This window comes from Lissotriton vulgaris, chromosome 2_2 (genome assembly GCF_964263255.1).
Source record: "Lissotriton vulgaris chromosome 2_2, aLisVul1.2, whole genome shotgun sequence".
Lineage (NCBI taxonomy): Eukaryota > Metazoa > Chordata > Amphibia > Caudata > Salamandridae > Lissotriton > Lissotriton vulgaris.
The window spans coordinates 225,881,766-225,907,681 of NC_141688.1; the positions used below are offsets into that span (position 1 = coordinate 225,881,766).

General features: G+C 47.0%; 1 protein-coding gene across 1 annotated transcript in view; it reads right to left on the reverse strand.

Annotated features, from left to right (window-relative positions):
• The window catches only part of ELF5 (E74 like ETS transcription factor 5), a 200,047-nt gene extending 187,984 nt beyond the window's left edge, over positions 1–12,063 (reverse strand). Inside the window, exon 1 of the mRNA XM_086959903.1 lies at positions 11,807–12,063. The gene's annotated coding sequence lies outside the window, so the exon portion shown is untranslated. The remainder of the gene's footprint in view (positions 1–11,806) is intronic.
• Positions 12,064–25,916: the final 13,853 nt, after the last annotated feature.

A 25,916-nucleotide genomic window follows, 5' to 3' on the forward strand; every position in this document is an offset into this window, starting at 1 on the left:
GGGTGTGCTAATCCCTTTAATCTACAACTACTAAGTTCAGTAGAACTTAATATGCTAAGCTTTTGATTTATATGTACCTAGAGGTACTTGATGTGATCTTTCAATTTGATAAAGATTGCAATGGTAAAACAAACAGCAAGCTCAAATCTGCACCGCTGCACACCAATGTGAGAAGATGGCCTGATATGTAGTGTTTCCAATTCTGGAACCACTTGGTAGCAGTCCAAACAAACCCCAAAGATGTCTGGTTGTAAGTCAACCTTGTTAGACAAGCTATCCTAGTGGTAGCATGGACTAAGCAGCCTTGAAGGCTTAACTTAAGAGGTCGTGTTAAGCGAGCTGTTTTACCACATACAATCCTGTAATCAAATGAAAGGACACCACACAAGTATATATTATAAAAATATATGTATTTATTTCTAAATTACTCCCCAGTACTCTTTATGAGGAAAGGGGCACAAGCGTTAAATCAAAAGCACAGTAAAACATATAAAGTTGCACAATTATGGATGAGGGCGGGTGGCCACTCAGACCATATACTAAAAAAGTGGTATAAGTAACACTTATCGAACAATGGTTAGGCCTAGGGCCTAGAGATTCGCTGGGAGCAGTCAGGACTAGCAATGATGAAGTCGGGAGTAGCCCACAGGAGACGGGTGCAGCACGGAAAGTGCGGCGCGCACCAATGCACTGTCAATGGTGCGTAAAAGTTAGTTAAAGTGAATTAAAAGATACTTCCGCTGAACCTAGAAACACAAAACTTTAGACACAGACCCTAGAGGTGTGTACCAGTGTGGGAACACCGGCGTTGCAATGTTACCTCACCCACAGGCCGTGGGTGCACAGGGTCGAAGTGGCGTCGGGTTCTGACACGCAGGTTCTTGGTGCTTGAAGCTGTTGCAGCTGCAGGCGATGTGAAGCAGAAGTGTCCGGTGCAATCCAAGGGTGGATCGAAGTAGAAAAGTACCTGAAAGCAGAGGGGACAGAGTCTGGGTCACTCAGCAGTGACCAGGGTGGAACCAGGACGGAACCAGGCAATGTCGGGCGCAATCAGGTGGATGTCGATAGGCTTCTCTCCGCTGTCACGTGGGCTCTGGGGCATCTGCGACGTCCAGGAGCGGGTCACGATCTGTCCCACGTAGGCTCTCGCCGTCAGCATCGTCGGCTTCAAGATTGCAGCAAACAGCACTTGGCAAAAGCAATCCACGCGGAACCGGGAGATTGCTTATCACTCAAACCAGGAGGGTCAGAGTGGGGGCTCCTTTTCACAGGAGCTGGTGCAGATCTGGAGCAACCAGAAAAGCGAGTCGTATTTCAAGTTTCGTCGGCACAGGGGCCACAAGCCAGCTGGCAAGTGACCGGGCCAACGCGTCGAGCCCACACAAGCAGAAGGGCCCCACGCAGCACTCGTTGAGTGTGGAGGGGTGAGCTTTGGTGCAAGTGGAGCTCGGGGCTGGGGCTTCTCAAACCCCGGTGCACAGCTTCGAGGGTCACTCGTGGGCTGCACGGTCAGCGTCTCGTGGCCTTTTCAAGATGGCGTGCCCCACGCTTCCGGTCGCCTCCACGGGTCTCAGCTCTGCAGAGACTGTGGATCGGGCAGGTAGAAGGCAGGCAAGCTTGATCTCGTCGATCTCTGTCGCTCGAGTTCCGGCGGGAACTGCAACAAAGCAAGGGTCGAGGGCTGGATGGTGCCTGTTTGCACAGGGTGGTCACTCCTTGACCACAAGGGAGATTCTTCAGTCTTCTCACGTCGTGTAGAAAGTCGAAGGGTCCAGAATTCGTTTCTTATGTTTCTTCAGGATGATCTGAGTTGCATTGGGACTGCTCCCCCTCTTATTCGAATCTGGGGGGTTGGACATCCTGCTAGGTCCCCTCCTATGGGTGGGACCCAGGAAGGGGGTGGTTACACCCCTCTCCTTTGATCCTGGCCGCGCTGGGACAGGGCCTGGGAGGCCCCAGAACCGGTTTGGCCGGATTATGCAAGGGGCAGCCTTGTGCTCCCCAGGCAGTGTCTGGTTTCTTTGAAACCTCCCTACTCCAATCCACTATCTCCTGTCTGGGGTGGTTTGACACCGCCCTGTGACAGGAAACTCTTTGTCCAGGCCTCCTCTGCCGGGTTTCGGTCAGCAGCAGGAGGCCAGACCCGTGTCTGTGGCAGGGGCATCCATTTTGTGGATCTGAGGCTCATTTTAAATCAACCGCGTTTCAGTAAAGTAACATGTCTTCTCCCTCTAGAAGGGTGGAATGCTACCCCCGTCGCCAGAACTGGCGAGGGGGTAGTATTCCAATTCGTATGACACCTTACACGACATGTTTTGATAAAGCCAAACCAAAGTTGCTATATAACCGCGAGGATTATAAGGCGCTTAAGAGTATATGGTATGGCATTATCCCGGATCAGCTTAGGGAGTTGTTCCCGACAGCTGCAGACAGGCTCAGCTCATGCCAGAGCACCATCTCACATAAAACCACGCACTCTGCCTCCAGGATTGATGAGGCCTTCCATAGGAGTGGCTTACAGGCTATATATGTGTCCAGATATAGGTTTAGATATAGGTATACTATATCTAAGCAAGGGGTGATTACACCCACTTGCCCCAGCTGAGTGATCAGCCAGTTGTGTCAATTTAGATAGCCAGCCAGGGGTGGCAAAAGATATGCTGCAGCCCCTGGTAGGTCTTGGATGCACCTATGCCCTGGGCACCTATAGTGCTCTGTACAGGGGCTGATAAGGTGACCCAAGCCAATCTAGTTATGCACCTAGGGTACATGGAATCCATTTTACAGAGAGAGCAGATAGCCTGGGGCCCTGATTAGCAGGGAACCAGGCCAACTAAGTCGAAAACCAGCTAAACACAGGGCAAAAAATCTGGGGTAACCATAGTCAGGTAGCCACCTTCCTACACTTACTGAGGCAGTGGGCCTGCTAATCAGACCCCCAGCCTGCTGTTCTCTCTCTAAATTTATAATACATGTGCTATAGGTACATACCACAATTGGAAATGGACTCCTTGTCAGCCCCTGTACCATGCACTATAGGTGCTCAGGGCATAGGTGCCACCAAGGCCTACCAGGGGCTGAAGCATAGCTTTTGCCACCCCTGGCTGGTTCTTAAATTGAGACAACCGGCTGATCACTCAGCTGGGGCAAGTGGGTGTAATCACCCCTTGCTTAGATATAGTATACCTATATCTAAACCTATATCTGGACACATATATAAGCCTGTAAGCCACTCCTATGGAAGGCCTCATCAATCCTGGGGGCAGAGTGCGTGGTTTTATGTGAGATGGAGATCTGGCATGAGCTGAGCCTGTCTGCAGCTGTCGTGAACAACTTCCTAAGCTGATCCGGGATAATGCCATACCATATACTCTTAAGCGCCTTATAATCCTCGCGGTTATATAGCAACTTTGGTTTGGATTTATCAAAACATGTCGTGTAAGGTGTCATACGAATTGGAATACTACCCCCTCGCCAGTTCGGGCGACGGGGGTAGCATTCCACCCTTCTAGAGGGATAAGACATGTTACTTTACTGAAACGCGGTTGATTTAAAATGAGCCTCAGATCCACAAAATGGATGCCTCTGCCACAGACACGGGTCTGGCCTCCTGCTGCTGACCGAAACTCAGCAAATGGTGTCCTGGACAAAGGGTTTCCTGTCGAAGGGCGGTGTTAAACCACCCCAGACAGGAGATAGTGGATTGTAGCAGGGAGGTTTCAAAGAAACCAGACACACCTGGGGAGCACAAGGCTGCCCCTTGCATAATCCGGCCAAACCGGTTCTGGGGCCTTCCAGCCCCAGTCCCAGCGTGGCCTGGATCAAAGGAAAGGGGTGTAACCACCCCCTTCCTGGGTCCCACCCATAGGAGGGGACCTAGCAGGATGTCCAGCCCACCAGATTCGAATAAGAGTGGGAGCAGTGCCAATGCAACTCAGATCATCCTGAAGAAACATAAGAAACGAATTCTGGACCCTTCGACATTCTATTCAACATAGAAGCCTGAAGAATCTCCCTTGTGGTCAAGGAGTGACTACCCTGTGCAAACAGGCACCATCCAGCCCTCGACCCTTGCTTTGTTGCAGTTCCCGCCGGAACTCGAGCAACAGAGATCGACGAGATCAAGCTTGCCTGCCTTTTCCCAGCCCGATCCACAGTCCCTGCAGAGCTGAGACCAGTGGAGGTGACCGGAAGCGTGGGGCACGCCATCTTGAAAAGGCCACGAGACGCTGACCGTGCAGCCCACGAGTGATCCTCGAAGCTGTGCACCGGGGTTTGAGAAGCCCCCACCCCGAGCTACACTTGCACCAAAGCTACCCCCTCCACACTCGACGAGTGCTGCGTGGGGCCCTTCTGCTTGTGTTGTCTCGACGCGTTGGCCCGGTCACTTGCCAGCTGGCTTGTGGCCCCTGTGCCGACGAATCTTGAATACGACTTGCTTTTCTGGTTGCTCCAGATTTGCACCAGCTCCTGTGAAAAGGAGCCCCCACTCTGACCCTCCTGGTTTGAGTGAGAAGCAATCTCCCGGTTCCGCGTGGATTGCTTTTGCCAAGTGCTGTTTGCTGCAATCTTGAAGCCGACGGTGCTGACGGCGAGAGCCTACGTGGGACAGATCGTGACCTGCTCCTGGACGTCGCAGATGCCCCAGAGCCCACGTGACAGCGGAGAGAAGCCTCTCGACAACCACCTGATTGCGCCCGACATTGCCTGGTTCCGTCCTGGTTCCACCCTGGTCACTGCTGAGTGACCCAGACTCTGTCCCCTCTGCTTTCAGGTACTTCTCGACTTCGATCCACCCTTGGATCACACCGGACACTTCCACTTTCCATCGTCTGCAGCATCTTCAGCTCCAAGCACCAAGAGCCTGCGTGTCAAAACCCGACGCCACTTCGACCCTGTGCACCCACGGCCTGTGGGTGAGGTAACATTGCAACGCCGGTGTTCCCACACTGGTACACACCTCTAGGGTCTGTGTCTTGAGTTTTGTTCCTCTAGGTTCAGCGGAAGTATCTTTTAACTCACTTTGTGTAACTTTTACGCACCATTGACATTGCATTGGTGCAAGCCGCACTTTCCGTGCTGCACCCGAGTTCCGTGGGCTACTCCCGACTTCAGCATTGCTAGTCCTGACTGCTCCCAGCGATTCTCTAGGCCCTAGGCCTAACCACTGTTCGATTGGTATCTCTTATACCACTTTTTTAGTACATGGTTTGAGTGGCCACCGGCCCTCATCCAAAATTGTGCAACTTTGTATGTTATACTGTGCTTTTGATTTAACGCTTGTGCCCCTTTCCTCATAAAGAGTACTGGGGAGTAATTTAGAAATAAATACATATATTTTTATAATATATACTTGTGTGGTGTCCTTTCATTTGATTACAGGATTGTATGTGGTAAAACAGCTCGCTTAACACGACCTCTTAAGTTAAGCCTTTAAGGCTGCTTAGTCCATGCTACCACTAGGATAGCTTGTCTAACAAGGTTGACTTACAACCAGACATCTTTGGGGTTTGTTTGGACTGATACCAAGTGGTTCCAGAATTGGAAACACTACATATCAGGCCAACTTCTCACAGCAACCGACTCTGGTGGCGGAGCGGTTCCGTCACCAGCATGCACCCGCCGCACTTCTCCCCCCCCCCTTAGCACTGCGGCGGATAGCCGCCGCAGTGAAGGGGTAAAGTAATCGCAAGAAAACACCAAGGCTCGAGTTGGGGTACCACGCGGGTGGACGGCGTCCCTCACTTATTTTACTGTGGGGGGGGATGCCGTCCCCCCTGCCAAACAGCTGGACTTCACTCTTTGGCCTCTCTGGAATGAGAAGCTCAGAGCTCGGCACCTTTTGTGACGTCACTTCCTGTCGTGACGTCACTTCCGGTGAAAATGTCCCCCCCACTTCTTTTTTTACGACTTGTGCCCTGGGAAACACGTTCCTGACTAGGTGAGCAATGGGCCATGCAATGGCATATTACAGCTGCTGTCCAGGAGTAGTATGGTTTTATTTTTGTTTTCACTTGAATATATTTAGCAAAATGTTATCCCTCATTTTCAGATTGTTTTGCGCCATTTCACACATATGTTGTTTGCTTTCAGGCAAGCCCTGTCTAGAGCTCCACATGGCTAATGGTGGCGAGGGACGTGGGACGTCAGCCACGTACCTGGCATGGCGTTTGGAATCTGCAGCATCTGCAGGGCAGAGTTAAATCTCCAGGTGGAAGTAGAGGATGAAACCACGGCCAACAGAGACAGATTTAGTACCAACAGAAGAGCATCGGTTCATTACGTGATCAACAAAAACGAGCATTACGGGAAGTAGACAGGATGTGGTGCAGCGGCCAGAGCTGCTGACTTGAGAGATGAGGATCCCGGTTCAAGTCTCGGCAGTTCAACATTGTGTGATTCTGGGCAAATCACCTAGGGCTAGATGTAGGTAATATCATTTTACCGATTCCTAAATGCCGAATTTTACCGATTCGGTATTTAGGAATCGGTAAATATGATGTAGGTAATGAATTGGTAAAATTTACCGAATCTGTAATATTTCTTATTACTGATTCGGTAATACCGATTCGGTAATAAGAAATACCTTCCCATTCACTCCTATGGGCCTGGAGGCCCATAGGAATGAATGGTAAGCCATTCACTATTACCGATTCGGTCTTTACCGAATCGGTAATAGCGGGAGCATATTCAAGGGTGGCAGGGTGTTACATTGGCACCCTGTTGCACCCGTGAATCGTGCATGTGTGCACATGTGGCGCACAAACATGCCCTAAGGGCATGTATGTCTGCCATATGGCACCTTGAAAAAAGCAAAATATTGCTTTTTTGAAGGTATTCGGTATTTACCACTAACTTGTAGTTGGTGGTAAATAACGAATCCTTAAGGCAAAATTGCACTCACTTGAGTGCTACCTACATAGGTTTTAAGGATTCGATAATTTACTGATTCCTTAAAATAAGGAATCAGTAAATTACTGGATCTTTATTTACAGCCTCCTGCATTAGAAAGGGCTAAATACCAGTCGGTAATGGGAAAATTACCAAATTTCGGCCATTACTGACCGGTATTTAGCTACCTACATCTAGCCCCTAATCTCTTTCAAGTTGCCCTATTTAAATCTGATGCAAGAGCAGGGAGAGACAATACTTGATGAAAAAATAATTTTACCAAAGCTAGCATTAGTATTCTTACACAACTCCAATGGTTTTTGATGCATTCACAGATTTACAAGAATGATCAATCGACAAACACATATGCCTTCCAAGGCGAAGCGCAACAAGGGGGAATATCTTTATTGCTCCTTGTTACTTCCTCTTTTTATGTGTTCTGCATATGTAGACAGCAGTGGCGGCTCCTCCGTTACGGCGGAGGAGCGTCGCCCCAATACTCTTAATCAGTGCGAAGAAGAAACATAAAATGTATAATAACTGTGAGTTATTCTCATTTTACACTTGTGCTACTTTGCCAGCGGGTGGGTGGGTGGGGCTACTTTGCTCTCGGAGTAGGAGAGGAGTGGTTTGCCCACTCCTAAGTGCACATGACTGTTTGGCCGGCCCTCTCGGGCTGCAAAAACCAGTCATGCGCACTTTCCCTGTTCTCCATACAGGCTGCAATACAGCCTGCATGGAGAACATACCCATGCTCCCATTCCCTGGCTGATCATCATACGAGAACCCTCATACCAATCACAATGCTGCATTGCAGTGTTGTAATTGGCTAGTGGGGCCTGGCTGTGCTGCCTGTTCCTTGAGTTCGAAGAGGAGAGCAGGAGGAGAGATGCTAGACCCGGCGGCAAGGTACGTTTTTTTATTTTTATTTTTTTATATAGTGCACCGCCCCATGTGATTCCCCTCTCATCGGCCCACCTGTCTGCCCGCTCCAGCACCGCCACCCGCTTGCTATGCCAGACAGAAAGCGGAAACTACCTCTTGGAATATGCCGAAGCGAACCTGTTAGAAATAAATCTTGACAAGACCAAAGTTCTGTCTATAAATGGGAACAAAAAGCTGCATACTTGGTTCCTTGGAACAAAGGTTGTCGCAAACTGTTCAGAATATAAATACCTCGGAATATTGTTCGACAAAGGAGGTCGCTTCTGGAACCAACTAGAGGGAATCAGGAGGAAAGGGATGCTGATAGCTACCACGCTCTAACAGCTAAAGTCTAATCTGAATGGTCCCACTCTTCTCCCACTGCTCCGTGTGGTACAAGTTAAGTTAGAGTCATCTATTACATACGGCAGTGAGGCTCTAAAAGGCATAGACGCGAAACTGCTGGACACAACAATTGCAAAGGCCTATTGACTTCTCTTTAACCTGCCAACCTATACCTCACAGGCCCAGATCCAGCTAGAGTTTGGACTGACCTCCCAAAACCTTGCAAGAAGAGGCTCATACATAAAGTGCTGGCATAAAATCAAGAACTCGCCAGAAAATTCACTTAACCATCTGCTTTGGCTAGACTTAAGCAGCTCTCTTCAATTGCCGGCGAAAACTTTCCTAGAGGAATCCCTGACTGTCACAGGTCTTAAAGAACTATGGGAAACTCCTTTACCACATGTGCAGTTCTAGCGTGTTGTAAACAAGAGCATAAAAAGTCAATCGCACTTGGAAGATAAAGCGACTTTTTCACAAAGGCGACACGCATGGATGACTCTCTCCACATACAAATCGCCTGGGCGACAGGCATACTTTGGTCTGGGGTACGGCAGGAAATCAAAAGAAGCCTTTTTAAAATACAGGTTAGGAATGTTACCCTCTATTCCACATCTGCAACCATGGCTGAGAAGGGACTGTGGGACAAAATGCAGGCTGTGCGGGGCAGAAAATGAAGGTCTCGAACACCTACTATGCATCTGCCCAAGGCTGAAAGAGGAAAGAGCAGCCCTGTTAAAAACTGCCTTCAACGAACAAAAAATCCGCACACGTAGACAAGCGGTTCTTGCTTGTTTTGACCCAGGCCTACCCCATTAAACAGGAAGTTGGTCAAATTCTTGAAATGTCTGGAACTGAAACTAAAAAATCTGGCAGAGAGCACCAGACAGGACTAGGTGAAAATTGGCCAAGACCTTATACTATGACCACACACCCGCACCAAATTGTTTTTATCAAGTTCTCTTGTTTAAAAAAAATAATATATCTTTCTTACAATCTTTTATCTGAAGGCATGAGCTATCAATGTACTTTTGTAATGGTTTTAATGAACCTAAAAACAATAAAAATACTTACTTACTTACTCTCGGGATTGTGTTTGTGCAGGAAAGTGTCCCTTCCTGCACAAAAACAATCCAGCATGCAGCGCAGGCACCCTTGCACAAAGGTGATTGGGAAATTTGAAAATCTACCTCAGCATCCTCAGGGTATGGAAGCATGAGGCAGTGGCGACACGGACTTGGGCCATCATGTCAAGTATGCTGTTCATGTTGATCCAGAGGTTCTAGCCGTGGGTGGTGGGTGTCGGTCCTGGCTCTGTTGGCCGCAGGTGGAATCCCACAGTGATGTGCTCTTTTCAAAGATTACGATTTTGGTCTTGTCATGTTCACCTTTAGACAGACTGTCTTCATCCAGTGAGCGATTTCAGTAACGCAGACACTGAACTTGATCAGTGTACTAAGCTTTTGGTCCTTGATAGAGAGAATGAGTTGCATGTCCTTGGCATAGGAGAGGATGTTGCCAGGATGCCTGTGCTGCTGCTAGGCTGACAAAAGGGCGTCAGCACAGAGGAAAATTCAAGAATGTGCAGTATTGACTTCATTACGCCGCATTCCTGCCCTTTCACATGTCACACAGTTCAGACTTGCTGCTCTGTATGACTTTTTCATAAGTAGACTCCTCTGTGTTATTTGGTTTGACTCTGGTATTAATTAAGAAATAAATAATGATAATGTTTAAAAAAGAGAATGTAAGAGCTCGTTAAGGGCATTATCCCACCCAATTTTTAATTAGGATCTTCGGGGAATATTCAGCCGCAGTCAGAAGTGGGAGTACCTGACGGGCGGTGACGTGGGGAGGGGCAGCGTGGGGGTAGTAAACTATGGATTACAGAGGTTTACAGGTAAGTAAACATATAAATAAATAAAACAAATTTCGGTACGTGCACTGCAACGCATTTGGGGATGTAGTGCACGCAATGAAATTCGTTTTATTTATTTAAATGTTTACTTACCTGTAAACCTCCGTAATCCATAGTTTACTACCCCCCACCCTGCCCCTCCCCCTCCCCATGTCACCGCCCGGCCGGTACTCCCACTACTGACCGCGGCTGGGCATATTTATAATAAAGTGGCGAAGCCTGTCGCTAAGCCTAGAAGGCTACAAACACACTTTGCACTTTAGAAGCGCAGGGCTGCACCATATTTACTAAAATATGGTGCAGCCCTGCGGTACCCGCTGTGCTGGCACTAGCTATAGCGCTCTAGCACCAACACTGGCACCCTTGCACCACAGTACAAGGGTGCCTGTATTGAGAGGAAGATTATTTATGTGCAGGAAAGTGGCCCTTCCTGCACATAAACAATCTTTAAATGCCGGTTTGTAACGTTTATGTGTGCTGCTTAATGCAGCACACTTAGAAGTTGCAAAACAGGATTTTCTTTAAAAAATCTTGTTTATGTGCAGGAAGGGAGACCGACATGCACATAAACAATCGTAGGCAATTTGCTGTTTCCATGTGTGCTGCACAATGGAAACAGCAAAAACAAGGAGAAATAAAGCATTTCTCCTCATTTTGCCTGTTTCAGAGCAGGTTTCCTGCTCACAATTTTCGCGCTGCCCTTGTAAATAGGGGGCAGCGTGAAAATCAATGGATGTTGCGGTGGACTGCCTAGCGCATCACCAATTGTCTTCCCCTTTTACACTAAATACAGCATGAAAGTGTGCCTTACTTACGAGGCAGCGTTAATCCACGTTAAAAGGCGAGGCCCCTATTGCCATCACAACGTTGCTGAAAATGATGTTATGGTGGTGATAGGGGCTTGTAAATATACCCCTTCATTTCTGGGAAGAAACTTGCTGAAAAGCACCTTTTAGGGCATTCAGGAAGTCTGGGCGTGGAGGTCACATTTTATGTGGGTACAGATTCATTGTGAGGATGCCCTTTCCATCCAGTGGCGTAGCAAGCGCCCTCAGGGTCCTGGTTGTAGAGCGCCATCCGGCCTCTACAATACTTTGTAGCCACTGCACCACCCCTCGAGACCAGGCTGGGTCCAAGGGTGTAAATAAACGGGCCCCAAGTCGCACGTGATCTTCGCCCACACAATATCTCGACTGAACGTATATTCCTTGTGCGCGCAGCCTAGGCCTCGCCAGCAGCCCCTACGCTAGCTGAGCGCGCTACGCCGATGCGAGCACAGCAACTGGCTCCCCTGGATATGCAGTAACAAATAACTACTAATTAGGCTCAAGTGGACCTCTCACACCACTGCACCTTGGTGCTACTGCACCGACTGCACTATTGAAAGCTCCGCACCTGTTCCTATCATTTCCACAGTGACTACCTGAGGGGGCGAGGTGGTGCCAAAGGCCATTAAAATAATTCTGCGTGGGCGTCCACTAAACCGTCGACTACACGCATCCGGCTGCTGCCGGTGCAAGGATACTTTCGTCCCAGGTGACCGCCGTTTTGCCACCCTCTTCCCTGGTGTATTACACGCCGCATTTGCCGCTCTCACCACCCAATGCCCCCTTCATTGCGGCGCCAGACAGCTGCCTTTCTACAGCCACACTGCAGAATAACCCCACTGTCACAGAACACACAGCGCCGCCAGAACCCAGACGCGCGTGCAAGTAGGAAAAGAGGGCTTACGTGTCAGTCGACGCAATCAGGGTCCTACGACGAGGAGAGCAGCCTGTGTTTGACTCAAAGCACCTGGAAGCAGCGTGCGCGCGAAATTGATTCGGGCAGCAGCACTCGCATGATGTATGAACAATAACTTTTTTTTTTGCTGAAGGACAGGTTTGTTTTGTTTTTCAGGTTCCCAGACACATACCCTTTTATGTGTCGGTAACGTGGGACGGGGAGAGATTTCTCCATCCGGGCGCTGATGTCACCTCCTCCTGGGCACCGCAGTTCTTGCCACAGAGGACAACAGGTGAGAGCCGGGAGGGGTGCGGGCGGGAGACCTGCCAACCACGTTCAGTGTCGGTAAGATGCTGGCGGTGGGCCAGGAGGGCTGGACCCGCGGATTAATTCGCCTGTGGCAGAGATCTGCGCGCACCCTGCAGGCCGGGGGTTCCAGGCTACTTGGCAATGGTCCGCTGCACACATTCTACATAGCTGCAGCTCTTTGACCACCTGAGTACCGCGAGATCGAGACAGTACATATGCACAACACAGATACATTACATTGTCTGAGCACCCCATCAGTTATAGACAGGGTAACTGGAATTAGGCGATTTTACAGCCACGTCGTTTTCTGCATAATTTTTTTACCACATTTACCATATAATCCATCATCTGCCGCATTGTCTGTGGATTTTAAGAAAAAGTAATGTTTCTACCTCAAAAGGATCAAAATTATGTTGACGTGTGTTGCCATGAAGTGGAGGGCCATTTGGAAAGATTGACAGGCCCTCTTTCTGCTTCTTTGTGCTGTATTTGGGTATTTAAGTAGTAATAATGAGGTGAAACCTTAGACCGCACAAAGCTAACTTGCATAAAAATGATAAAATAATAAAGTAGTACTATCACAAAATGTGCCACTGCACGGGCACATAATTCTCATCTTTTCCTTCTACCTCGGGCTCTTCCTTTCATGCAATGTTTCTCTCTACATTTCTTCTTCTTTCTCTGGCTCCCTTCTTCTCTCTTTTATCTTATAATTCCTGTATTCCTTTCTTACACGTCCCCTTTATGCCTTCCTTTCTTCTATCTCTCAATCCTACTCTTCTCTTAATATATTCTGCTTTCTTTGGTTCTTTCTATTTCTATCTTTCTCTCTCCCTATTCTCTCTTCTTCTCCCCCACAAACAGGAAAAATGGACAGGTGGCCTATGAACCTCTCCCAGACTGACTTGAAAACAATCTACACTAAGAACAGACAGCAGAACAAGTGATTTTTCTTGTCTCATTCTCTCTTTTTCAGACTTTCGTCTCAGTTCAACTTACGTTTTGGTTTTAGTTTTAAACTGAGACGAAAATCTAACTTTACTACTCGTAAATGCCCTTTATAAATACCCAAAGCCATAAAAGTAAGACTTTCACATCAGTTTACCTTTGTGAATCAGGCCCAATATGTACATTTATAGTGGCAAATAGAAAATGCCAGTGGTGATGAAGAATAGCTGGAATATAAATAATCTAAAAAGAGGTATCATTAGTTTCTGCAATTCCTCTGCTGACTGAATCTCTACTACCTAGAATTATCACACAAAGGTCTGTTTTAAGGGGGGGGGGGGCAGTTCATGCCTATACGCTAGTACATGCAAACTACCCTGTGCTTGCATAGACCGCCTCTCTTTGAAAGACGCCTTTTTATCAGCTAGTATTCTTAGTGGAGAAAAGAGCTCCCCCAAAGCAAGCGTTTGCAACTTCCAGTCACAGTCCAGAAAGCTCCCTGTCATACATACTGTTTGACAGAGCTATCATGAGAAGGTGTCCCCATGATTACTGACTGTAGCAGAGTGTCTCTTTTTGCATGGTCAACCCGTCGTTTTTAGTGGATTCATGTTGCTGGTTTTATGACTCTGCTCAGTCTGCTTACAAGACATGTTCAAGGCTTGTGGCCTAATGCTGAAGCCTGATGGTCATGGTTAAAAAAAATTGCAATTTAACCAGTCAAAATAACCCCTTTCGACAGGTCTAAATTTTTAATATTAAACTTTCATCCCTAAATAACCTTTATAGCCCATAAGGGGGTTTGCATGGTATTTAAAAGTAGAACATTTGGAAAGTGAATATTAAACAGGTCTCTACAAAGACTAATACCTAAAAGCAATTTTCACTGTAGCAAAGCTGTGTGTTCCATAGTGAAACACTAGGTTGCACTAATACATTTAGTAATGCTATCTACGGCTAGGAAACTGTTAGGAATTTCATTCTAGGACTCTTTGTAGTATGTATTAAAAGCCCAATTTACAGGTGAAGTCGGATTTTTAATAAATATTACAGAAAATATACTTTTAGAAAGTTACCTTTTCCCTGTCTAAAGCACCTGGAGGCTAATCCGTGCTCAAGCACTGAATGAGGTGTGAGTACTGCTCACAGGGCAGAGACAAAGGCTTTGGTGTAGGGAAGTGTTTCTATTCCTCTAGCAGCAGGACCATTTTGCCAGTGCCCAGAAATGTAATCAACTACAAAGGAGCCTTGCATGCCACAGGCAGATGTGAGATGACACCTGGTCAGACCCTCTGTTTGTCCCCTGTGTCAGACAGGCTCCAGTCCCAGTGGGGGGGGGGGGGGGGGGATCTGCTCAAGAGTTAGTTTTTAGTGGCCACACTTAAAACTAACTAAGAGGAGGGATTGCTATTTTCCCTGGCTACACCTCCGAGTGGGCACACAGACTCTGCACAAGGGGAGAAGGTTTTACTACCTTGCATACAGGCAGAGAGGGACACAGAGGGATTGTTTGGAGTAGGGCACCCAGAAAACGTTGCAGATGTGGGTATAGTTACCCCTGGGAAAATGTACCTTTTTGGTTAGGGAGGGACCAGGAGTCACACCTATCAACAAGCTAGTATCAGGCATAAACATATCACTCCTGGGCACCTTCTACAAAAAATCCTGAACCTATGGAAAAAGAGAAGAAGGTATGCTCCAGCTGTTATCAGACCTGTGAGGTGACCTGACGTACTACACCTGCTCTCACTTGTACACCACTCCAAGAGGTAGCCTCAAATAGCCAGTTGACTGACCTGTTAAGCTACAGGCTACAACAAGATGGTAGAAGCATTTTCCTGAAGATCCCAGATGACCATTTCCAATTGGATATGCCTTGTACCCTGCTGGGGGCTTCTGATGGATTGGGTTCTAACCCCCAGAGCTATTCCTGCGGTCCTGGGAGCCTTAATATTATTAATAATAAAATAATTTGCAGAGCACCTAGTAACTTCTAACAAAGTGTTACAGCGCTAAGGTTTTGCTTCCGAATATAGGTTCGAACAATAAACCAAAAGCAGCCCCAATCAGAACGATCTGAATAACCAGGTGTTCAAGTTTTTACAAAATGATAGATCTGTCTTTTCCTGTCTGAGAAAGGGGAAATCAATTCTATAAATGGGGTTCTAAACACCTGAAGGAGCATCCCCCAGTGTGTGCTCTTTTTTACAGCAGGAATGCAAGTCAGAAAAGCCCCTGCTGATCTTAAATTCTTTGTAGGAGAAAAGAGTACACTTTTGTTGTGCCAAAGTGTACTCCTACTGACATCCTGAGAAACTTTAGACCCAAAGAGGACAAAGAGCAGTAGTCCGGCCAGAACTCTGTGAGTTATGTTTTGTCATCGGAGTTTTAGAGTGCACAACTCACCCAGGAGAGTGCCCAGGCTCAGAAATAATAGCTGTATGGGTAGAGTCAAGGGCGGGGTTAGGGAAGAGCCAGGTCTTCAGTTTCTTGCAGAAGTCTAGACCTGAGGAGGAGGCTCTGTTGTGCAGGGGGAGTTAGTTCCTGGCTTCAGGAGCATGATAGGGGAAGGCATAACCACTAGATCTGGTTCTGCATATGCAGAGTGTGTGTGCAAGTTGGAGTGCAGCTGAGCGGAGGTCTCTGGTAGGTTTGTGGAAGCTTATGCTATTGTTCCTGGCCAGTATTATGTAAGGCTTGTTTGTGTGAGTGGGGAGTTGAATTGTGCTTGTTTTGGGGTTGGCAGCCTGTGCAGATCTTGGAAGTGCAGGGTGATGTGAGTGCGGAGCGGGAGTTTGAGAGTGTGTTGAGTTGAGCATTGGCTCCAACATAGAGTGCCTTGCTTCAGGCCAGCTTGCTGGTGATGAGGGCTTGGGTGGTAGATCTGGGAGTGTTGGTGAGAAGCCATTACAATATATTTTTGAGCATCTTGAGTGTATGGTAATGGTGAGTAGGTTGGCGATTACTGTCAAAGGTTCATTGCATGGGTTGCAGGTCTGAGTTTGTCAGGCCACCAGGTGGAGTTGCAAAGCGACGTGTCTTCGCTGAACATTACTACTTCTGTCTTGTCTCTGTTGAGCTTTAGGCAGCTTCATCTATTAGGATACTTCTTTAATGCAGGCAGATAAATTGGCCCAGTTGTTTGTCTTCTTGTCAGAGTGGGAGAGTATGAGCTACGTGTCATCAGCATTGGACATGGTTTCGATTCTATGGGTGCAGATGATGCAGTCAAGTGTGGTCATGTAGGCATTGAACAGGGTGGGTTGTGGAAATATTCTAGTAGAACTCCACAGATAAGGTTGACAGCGTCTGAGGTGAAGGGGGCCAGACTGACTGACTAGATGCAGCCTGTCAGGCAGGGGCAAATCCAGAAAAGTGCTGGTCCTTGGATGCTGGCTTCATGCATTCTGTCCATCATCAGCCAGATGATGACAATGAGGAGGGTGGTCTCTGAACTGTGGGTTGGCCTCAATCTGAAATGAGTGATATCAAGGAGGCGGTTTTCGGTGGAGTGGGTAGCTAGGCTTTTATTTATCGTCTTTTCCTTGATGTTTGCCATGAAGGGTAGTACGGAGATAGGCTTGTAGTTGGTTAGTATATTGGGGTCAGCTTAGGGTTTCTTGAGGGTCTGCTTCAGGTGCAAGGTTAGGTGGCCTTGATGCTTAAGTAGAGGGGTATTGCGTCAGATCTGTCATGTTTGGGCTCAGTCTTTGATGTGTTGCTTGGGGCTGGAGTAATTCTTTCAAGCACAGAAAGAATGCCCAACTCTTGAAGGCCTTCAGTGCCTGGCTAAATTCCAGGAACAGGAGCATACCTGTGTGGAGAAGTGTGGCTCAGGGGTTAGAGGCGGCAGACCCGGAAGCTGAGATCGGGCCTGGACCAGGGTTCAATTCCCCGCCTCGGCGGGTCTTGGCTCAAAAATTCCACGGACTCGATAATTCTCGCTCCGGTGCCTTCTCGACTCACGGGTTCACACTCTGCGACTCTGGGCAATAGCTTGCTTAATCTCCACAACGGCCCCTCGCGGCGGGATGCCTGGCTTTCACCTTGTGGATACCCTGCCGGGGTTATCTCACAGGGGAATACCAGGACGGGTTCCCTAAGCAAGCGCCGGGAAACCCTTTGTGGGTAGCTGTGCGCTATATAAGCTCAAATACATTTACATTTACATACCTATGGTAGCCACAGATTCTACTGGGAAGTGGATGGCTTGTACAGTGAGACTAGGAGCCCAAATCCTAACGGGACAAGGAGATTGGTGTTTCCCCAGGTAAGAGACCATTCTTCGTGAACTTAACTCATGACAACCTTTTGACTGAGCATTCGTGCCAGACCAAAACCTGGGAGATGCTGGTCAACCACTTTTATTGGCCCCATAAATCTGAAATGGTGAAGCCTATCAAGACACTCGCAAGACAAGAGGGCACCCCAAGCCTTCCCTGGTGCCACTACACGTGATGGAGATGCTATTGAGAGGATGGGAATTGACAGTGTAGGGCCTAGATCCTAAAACATCTGCAGAGAACAGGCTCATCATAGTGGTGGTGAACCATGCATCTGAAGCCATACTTCTGAGGACAGTAACTGCCCCAAGTGGCCAGGATCCTGCTTGGTCTCTTTACCAGAGTTTGTTTCTTAATGTAGGTGATATCAGATAGGCAGTCACACTTCATGTCTGCATACTTGAAGGTTTTGTAGGGTGAGTGTGGGAATTGTATTTCTAGCCACGGGCAATGGCAGTAGTATAGTTAAGGCCAAGGCAGATAATGGCTATTTCAGGATCCTGTTATTGGTGCATTGCATCAACCTGATTACGTAAGACTTAATCAAAAGCAAAGACATAGTCAGCAACATACTAACCACCTAGAAGAATCCACACTCAATTCAGCCATTCTTTTAAAGCCCAGAAGCAGTTGAGGAACATTCAGTTGCTAATAGAGTACCATTTAAAGCTCTCACACAGGAGGTGCCTGCATGTTGGAACTTGTTCTATTGCATGTTGCAACATCTGTTTGAGCAGTACAAACTGATCAATGACTATTTCATTTAGAGAGGAAGGGATGGCCCAGGAAAAAGCATGACCATGGAGGTGGACAAATGGAGCCTTGTTAAATGACTTCAAAAGATGCAACTTTCTTTTGAGAATTTCATCCGGGAAGTTAGGAAGGCGGACAGTGCCACAAGTCAGGCTATCCTGTTGTTACATCTGCTACAGGAACAATAAAAAAAGGTGTTGTATAGGTTCGTATGTGTGGATGGTAACTGAAAAATGTATGACTAGGTTGAAAGCGTATTCCTAGGCTTGGATATTATTATGCTGCAAAGAGACAATGTGTTACCCGAAGACTATATCTGTACCACAATACTTAAGCTACAGTACAAAAAATATGCTACCCACTTTAATTCCTTTTTCTGAAATGGATATTCACTATACAAGACGTGGATCGTTGATCAAGTGAGAGACCTTAAAAAAAATCCTAGAATTTAAAGCCCCGGGCAGAAGCATTAGGGTGTAGCCTTCAACTTCCAGAGAGGGCGTTGATGTTATCTCAAAGCTGCCAACACCAGCTACAAGAACACCAGCAACAACTACTACAAGAACAGAAGAATCAAACCTAACCTGTGCATTGGCTTGGTTTCAAGTGGCAGGGCTTAAGTCAAGTTTAGCGGCAACGTTAAAAGTGCTTAGGCAAGTGCAAGCACCAATTCAGACAATGTACCAGGGCTATCCCACATTGATTTCTCAAACAGTCTCTATCTAGGCTTACCCATAGTCCAACTTAGAAGACTGCAGTAACTACAGAACCAAGCCGCCAGACTGATCTGCAATGTTCCTAAATGGGTCTCGATCAAATCTGGCTTAGAGACCTTGCATTGGCTTCCTGTGGCTCAAAGAGCCGAATTCAAAGCCGGCTGTATCATTTTTAAGGCATTGCAAGGTAAGGGCCCCTCCTTTATCAAACAGCTGATTGGCAGATACGTCCCTTCACGCAGCTTGAGATCAGCCCACAAAGACCTACTTGAGGTACCTCGCTTTAAGAAGAAACGACAGGGAGGCAGCAGTTTTCATTTTTTAGCAGCAACCCTATGGAATTCTTTGCCGCTAGCTCTTAGACAGTGCAAGGATCTTCTTGCCTTTAGAAAGGCATTCAAGACTCACTTATTCACACAGGCATATCTGAAATAGAGACTTTCGTTTGATCCACCCTTGTTATGTTTTTTTTATCTCTTTCCAGCGCCAAGAAGCCTCTGGGCGTATGCGCGCTTAACAAATATTAAATAACATAACATAACAAATAACATCTGGATGAGTCAAAAGAGGTCTACATGGATCAAAACCCACAGTTATATTGTTTGGGAAGATGCAACAATGGCAAGAGCTCAGCAGGCTGGCAATAAAGTTTTGGGCTTGTCTAGTAGCAAATGTGTCACAGTTGTCACAGTGAGAAGGACCAGTCTCGCATCTCAAAACATTGAGAAATTGACCATGATCGAAATGAACCAGCACTTCATACCACACAATTACACAGTTCCGGAAATACCGTAGGAGGAGGAGGATGAGAGCGATTGATCAGTATCAAATGTGTTAACTGACCAACTTCGGGGTGAAACTCCTGAGTCTGAACACGTACTCTACTTCCCTGACTGAGTAACCCACCATCATACTTTTTAATTATTTATCGTCGAACTGCTTAGTGCTTTGCCAAAAAAAGGGATATATCTAGAGGAACATTATATATTTTGCTTATGTCTTACTTATGCAACCCCACCATTTGTTGGCACATGTATGGCAGGATTGGAGTGGCACTAGTGTGCAGCGAAGAAGCGTCTTCATTCGCTACAAGGACATAGGAGACAATGGTTGCCTCCGTCCCATGCCTCTCCTTTTTTTTTCATCCCCCAGCATGGCTGTCCCAGTAAAGATCATTTGATTTACAAGACTGCCAATGTGTTGCTTGCATCAAAGAGGAGATACAATTGTGTACCACCATGGTTAGGCTGGAACAGGTGAGTAATGAGTAATGTATTATTGAGTGATTGTGTGTGATGATTGATGATTCATGTGGTGGCAGACAGTGAGGGAGGGTGTACAACTAATTTGAAAACTTGATTTTGGCGATTTGCCGTGTTTGTGACCCGAGGAGTGATCATTTTTCCTGTAGGTAATGGACCCTTTCACACTTAGCGAGATTTACTTACAGGAAGCACTCCTTTTTTTTTAGGTTTTTCAGAGACCAGACCAGTCAGGTTAGTTAAAAAACACTAGCCTACACAAAATAATCAAATTCTCCTTCTCTTCTTGTTCATCAACAGCAATGCACTACACATCTATCTCTCTCATCTGAGTCAGGACAAAGTTGGACTGATTTGTTATTCGGAGTCAGGAGGAGGATGGAAGGACTAAGGATGAGACTATCTCAAAAGCCAGGACAAGGAAGTGATTGACAGCAAAGGGAAACCAACATGATGATGACTCTAAGAGGCCTACTCAACTCTGTGGACTGGAGAGAGGTGCGTTGATTTGGGAAATGCTGCTGAGTGTGTGTGTTGGCTTAATTGTGAAACTCCTCTATTATGTGATTGTGGATGGGGGGCTTTTGTAACTGGAGACAGATATGTGATATCACATCTTCATCATCACATGATGCAACAACTCGGCTACATGCTATGTTGACAGTTGTGAGATTGATTATCTTTGTAAATGCAGCTTCTTATCCGTGATTGGGTGTTGATTGCTCTCACTTCTTAGTTGATCAAACATGAGTCATAAAATGAATGTCTGCAGCCCATGAACTTGCAGTTTTAATGATGATAATGTACTGTTCATCGCCCAGATGAATATTGTTGTTGTGTAGTGCTTGTCTTTGTCACACCTTACCCCAACTTCCTATTCCCTTCCATACAACAAACCCTTAATCCTATCATGAGGTGTGACCTAATTTACACCATAAATCGATCACACACTTGGTGGAGCGGATGTGGTGAAAGTGACACAAAGTCACTGCAAGATCTACTATTACCTGAGCAATGGTCCACACCATCCTCACTTACCCACCCACGCATAAAAGGGATCCATAATTTAGGTATAACATCATTCGTCAACATCATAATTCAGGCCTCATGTTACGTAAACCCTTTACCTTGTTCACTCCTAATTCCAGTGCTCTTGACCTGAGGATTTTGCAACGTTAGTCTAGCTCCTTATTCCTCAGAAGAAGTTACTATTACTAGTTTGTGTTATAATATTATTATTATCATGTCTTTGTGTCATGGTGGTAGTCTGGTCTTAGTCTTTGTAAAGTTATGATATAAATATAACCGACTTACTCTCTGTTTTCTTTCAATCTAGTGGCCTGTGAGGGATAATCCTTTTGATTAATCCTACAGTTGGAGTGCACCTAGATGGGACTGGAGTTGGACCTCGTTTGTTATTCCTTCCCTGTTAGCGCGCTAGCCTGCTATTACTGCCACCACCAGAATGCATACTGGGAAAACCTGCAGTAAAATTTTGGAAGATTGAGTGAAGTAGCAACACTTGTTTAATCTATTCAAGTAAGAGAACTATGGAGTGAAGTGGAGTGAAGTGCACTAGTGTAGTAAGTAACTAACTTCTACTGAAGGTTAAGTTGTTGTTTGTCTAAGCTGTGGTAGGAAATATAGGCATAGGCAATGGCATGCCCCCTAGTGGTTAATATAGTTACAAAGGGTAGTATTACAAGGGTATAACTAACTAACTGGTATACTCTTTGATAAGTGGTTTAAAAAAACAGACTGCACTAAAAGGCAGTCAGGTGTTCTAAGGGAACAGGCTTGCTTAAAACCACACGCCCAAAAAAAGCCAGACTTGGTGGCAGGTCCTTTCGCACTCTTGCAGCCAAGGAGTGGAACACTCTCCCCATGAAAATTAGACAGGAAAAAAGCGAAACATCTTTTAGGAAACTTCTTAAAACACATCTTTTCATCAGCTAATTTCACTGGTTGCTGCCTGTTTCTTCTTCTGCCCAAGTAATACTCTCTCCTAAGCGCGGGGACACGCCGGGAGGCGTCACCAGGCGCTTTATAAACTCCTATAATAATAATAATAATAAAAACACAAATAAAGGTTTGAGGCAAAAAGTAACATAATCATTTCCTTTTAATTTTTTTAACAATAATAAAAATGAATCCTATTTACCCACTACAAGCTCACCCCTCTCACCAAACACACGAGGGGCATTTATGACCCCTTGCTGTCTCAGTAGTAGAAAAACTGTGATATTGCAGGTCAGAAAACATGTGCATTGAAGGAGCTCTTACTAGTTCTTAATACTGGGATATAAGAATACGATGCAAGCCAAAACAGTGGGCCTTGTGAATCTATTTATTCAATTATATTATCATTGTCATTTAATTATTATTATTATTTATTTTTCTAAAGCGCGTAGTCACCCTGAGGTATCCCAGCGCTGAATAAAACCTATCTACTAGGTACAGTGGGACATGGACAGGGAAAGGAGGGCAGGAGAAAAGGGAACAGCGGAGCAGAGTAAGGGGCAAGAGTGAATCATTGTGGGAAAAGATGAGTTTTGAGTTGTTTCCTGAAGCGGAGGTATTGAGGTTCGAGGCGCAGTGCTCGGGGGAGTGAGTTCCAGAGTCGTGCAGCCTGGACTGAGAAACGCCTACCACCGGATCGGGCTCTCTTGAATTTGGGAGCCACAATCAGGTTTTCTGTGTTAGAACGGAGGGATCTTGAGGGTTTGTAGGGTGTGACAAATTTTCTGAGGGCAGGGGGGCCTTGATTTTGTCGAAGTTTGTGGGCCAGGCACAAGGCCTTGAATTTGACCCGCTCTCTGATAGGCAGCCAGTGAAGGAGTTTTAGGGCCGGTTTGGCCGATACTCTGGCGGGGGTATTAGTGAGAATCCGGGCCGCCGTGTTCTGAATTCTCTGAAGTTTATTCAGAGTAACCTCTGGGGCGCCCAAGTATATCACATTGCTATAGTCTAGCCTCGAGATTATTAGACCCTGGATTAGCAACTTTTGGGAATCAGTGGGCAGGAGGGGCAGAACTTTCCTCAATGATTTTAGCAGTCCAAAACAGTTCCCGGCCACTTTCTTTGCCTGCACCGTGAACGAGAGGTCGGAGTCGAGCCACACTCCCAGGCTCTTTACTTCCTCTCTGGGTTCAGGGAGGGGGCCCAGACAAGCTGGCCAGATATTCGGGGACAGTGTGAGTCCTTTTGGGCCTAGGAGCAGAACCTCCGTTTTAGACCCATTGAGTTTTAGGGCGGAAGAGTTCATCCAATGATGGACCTGTACGAGGCAATTGAACAGGTCAGCTGGTTGCTGTTTGGGGTGGGACAGTGACACGACCAATTGTGTGTCGTCGGCGTAGCTGACGACGCTCACTCCGAAAGGGATGATAACCTCCTCCAATGTGGACATATAGACATTGAATAGTGTGGGGCTCAGGGAGGAGCCCTGAGGCACACCACATTGGAGGGGAATTTCGGAGGAGCGTGCGTTATTCTCCCAAATTTGATAGGTCCGTTGACCCAGGAAGGATGTCAGCCAGGCTAAGGCGGTGCCTTCTACACTGACTCCCTTGAGTCTTTTGATAAGAAGTTGGTGGTTCACGGTATCGAAGGCCGCGCTTAGGTCGAGGAGGATCACTGCCACTGATCCTCCTCCGTCCAAAAGCGTTCTGGCCTCCTCAACCGCGGCTAGGAGGGCGATGTCTGTGCCCTGCCCTGGGCGGAAGCCCGTCTGGGAGCTTTTTAGTATATTATTTTCTTCCAGGAACTGGGAAAGTTTTCTATTAACCAGTTTTTCGGTGATTTTGCTGATACCTGGGAGTAGGGAGATGGGCCTATAATTCGACAGGTTTTCGGGGTCAAGGGAGGGTTTTTTTAACAGAGCTTTCACGACCGCTGCCTTCCAACTTGGGGGGACCTCTCCCTGTTGGAGTGAGGTGTTGATAAGGTGGGTCACCGTGGGGATGATCGTGGGGGCTACCTTTTTAAGAATTCGGAGTGGAGCTGGATCCCTAGGGGAGCCGCTTTTTATGGAAGTCAGAGTATTTTCCACTTCTTCGGTCGTGACTTGACCCCATGAAGAGAGGCGACACAGAGTAGAGGGTTGGGGGGGATCGGGTTCCTTGTTCAGAGTTACGGCGGGGATTGACTCGAGAATTTTTTGGATTTTCCCGTGGAAGAAATCCGCCAGTTGTTGACATTTAATTTGGTCAGCTGTAGGGTCAGAGGGGTGGTTGGGACGGGGTGCAGGGGTTTTCGTAAGGTCTTTTAGGATAGCGTAAGATTCCTTGCTGGAACATACTGCTTTCTCTATTCTCGCCTGGAAGAACATGATTTTGGTTTTCCGGATGGTAGTTTTGTAATTCAGGAGAGAAGCAGAATAGATCTCTTTATTTGTTTCCGATCTGGTTTTCCTCCAGGATCGTTCCGACCTCTTGCACTGTTGGCGCAGGACTTTGAGCTCAGGTGTGTACCATGGGGCCGAGGCTGCTCTTTTGAGGTGTTTAAGGGAGCAGGTTTTGGGGATAAGGACATCCAGAGAGGAGGTTATCCAATCATTGACCTGCTTGTCGGCAGTAGCGAGGTCATTGGAGAGCTCGGGGGAGGACTCTGCCAAGGCGGCGGCCCATTCCCCAGGTGCGAGTTTGTGCCATCGTCTGTCCACGGTCTGAATTTTGGAGGATTGGGGTTTGGTGGGGGGGATTTCCCAGGTAATTGGGACCAGGAAGTGGTCCGTCCAGGGGAGGATCAGGGGATGTTCAGTAGTGATGGTTGTCGCATTGGAAAGGACGGGGTCCAATAAGTGTCCCTTCTCGTGGGTGGGTTCACTGTTTATCAGTCGGATGTTAAGTGACGATAAGTCTTGAAGAAGGTCGGCGGCTAGCCTGTCGGTGGGGTCATTGAAGTGTAGGTTTAAATCACCTAAAATAAGGAGATTGCCGGTGGAAGATGCTAGCTGAGCGACTGACTCCATGAAGGCGTCAAGGAATTTTCCCGGGGAGCCTGGGGGACGGTAGATCAGTAACCCCGACAGAGAGTGGACAGGGGAGGGTTGAATAGAGAATTGGCAGCTTTCGCAGTCCTTGATTTGGGCGTCAGAAATTCTACAGGTGAGATGCTCCTTATAAATTATGGCTACCCCTCCTCCTCCTCCTCCTTTTAATAAATCGTAGATCACCAATACCAAACAGAAAAACTCTGCTTCCTTTGTTTCCTATCTATCTTTACAGGGTTATGACTTTTGGAGGCACACCATAGACACAACATCTGTCTGGGGGACTAAAGATTGGCACATTCAGGTAAATGAGGTCTTATTTAGAGCGTGCCTCATACCACATCAAATTATCTTCCTGAACGACGCAGTGCCAACAGACTTCCTGTCTTGGTCTAGCCAAGATCAATGATTTGAACACGCCTCGGATTCCCTCGCCCTCACACTGTGAGGGATGTCAACATTTTACACACAATAGTGAGGGTACATTAGATGACAATCTATATGATGGTTCATTCAATTAATCAAATCCCAATTTGGAAGGGATGGCTGTTTTGGCCTATCGACACAAATAGGTGTCAGTCATGATACAGGGGTACCACTGTAGGGTTTAGTATCCATAGGCCTGACTAACGCTACGTCCAACGAGAACATTTGGGGTGGTAACCTCTTACAGTGTTGGGGAGTTATGCCTAGAGTGGCTAAGAACCTCAACCATGTCCCAGGTGAAACAACACTTGACCTTACTCTCAGATGTCATGGATCTCAGGTGTTTTTTGTTAGGTCCCCAGAAGCCACGTCAGAAACACTTCCTTTACACCAGGGGTACGTATAGTACGGCCCGGCAAGCCTTCC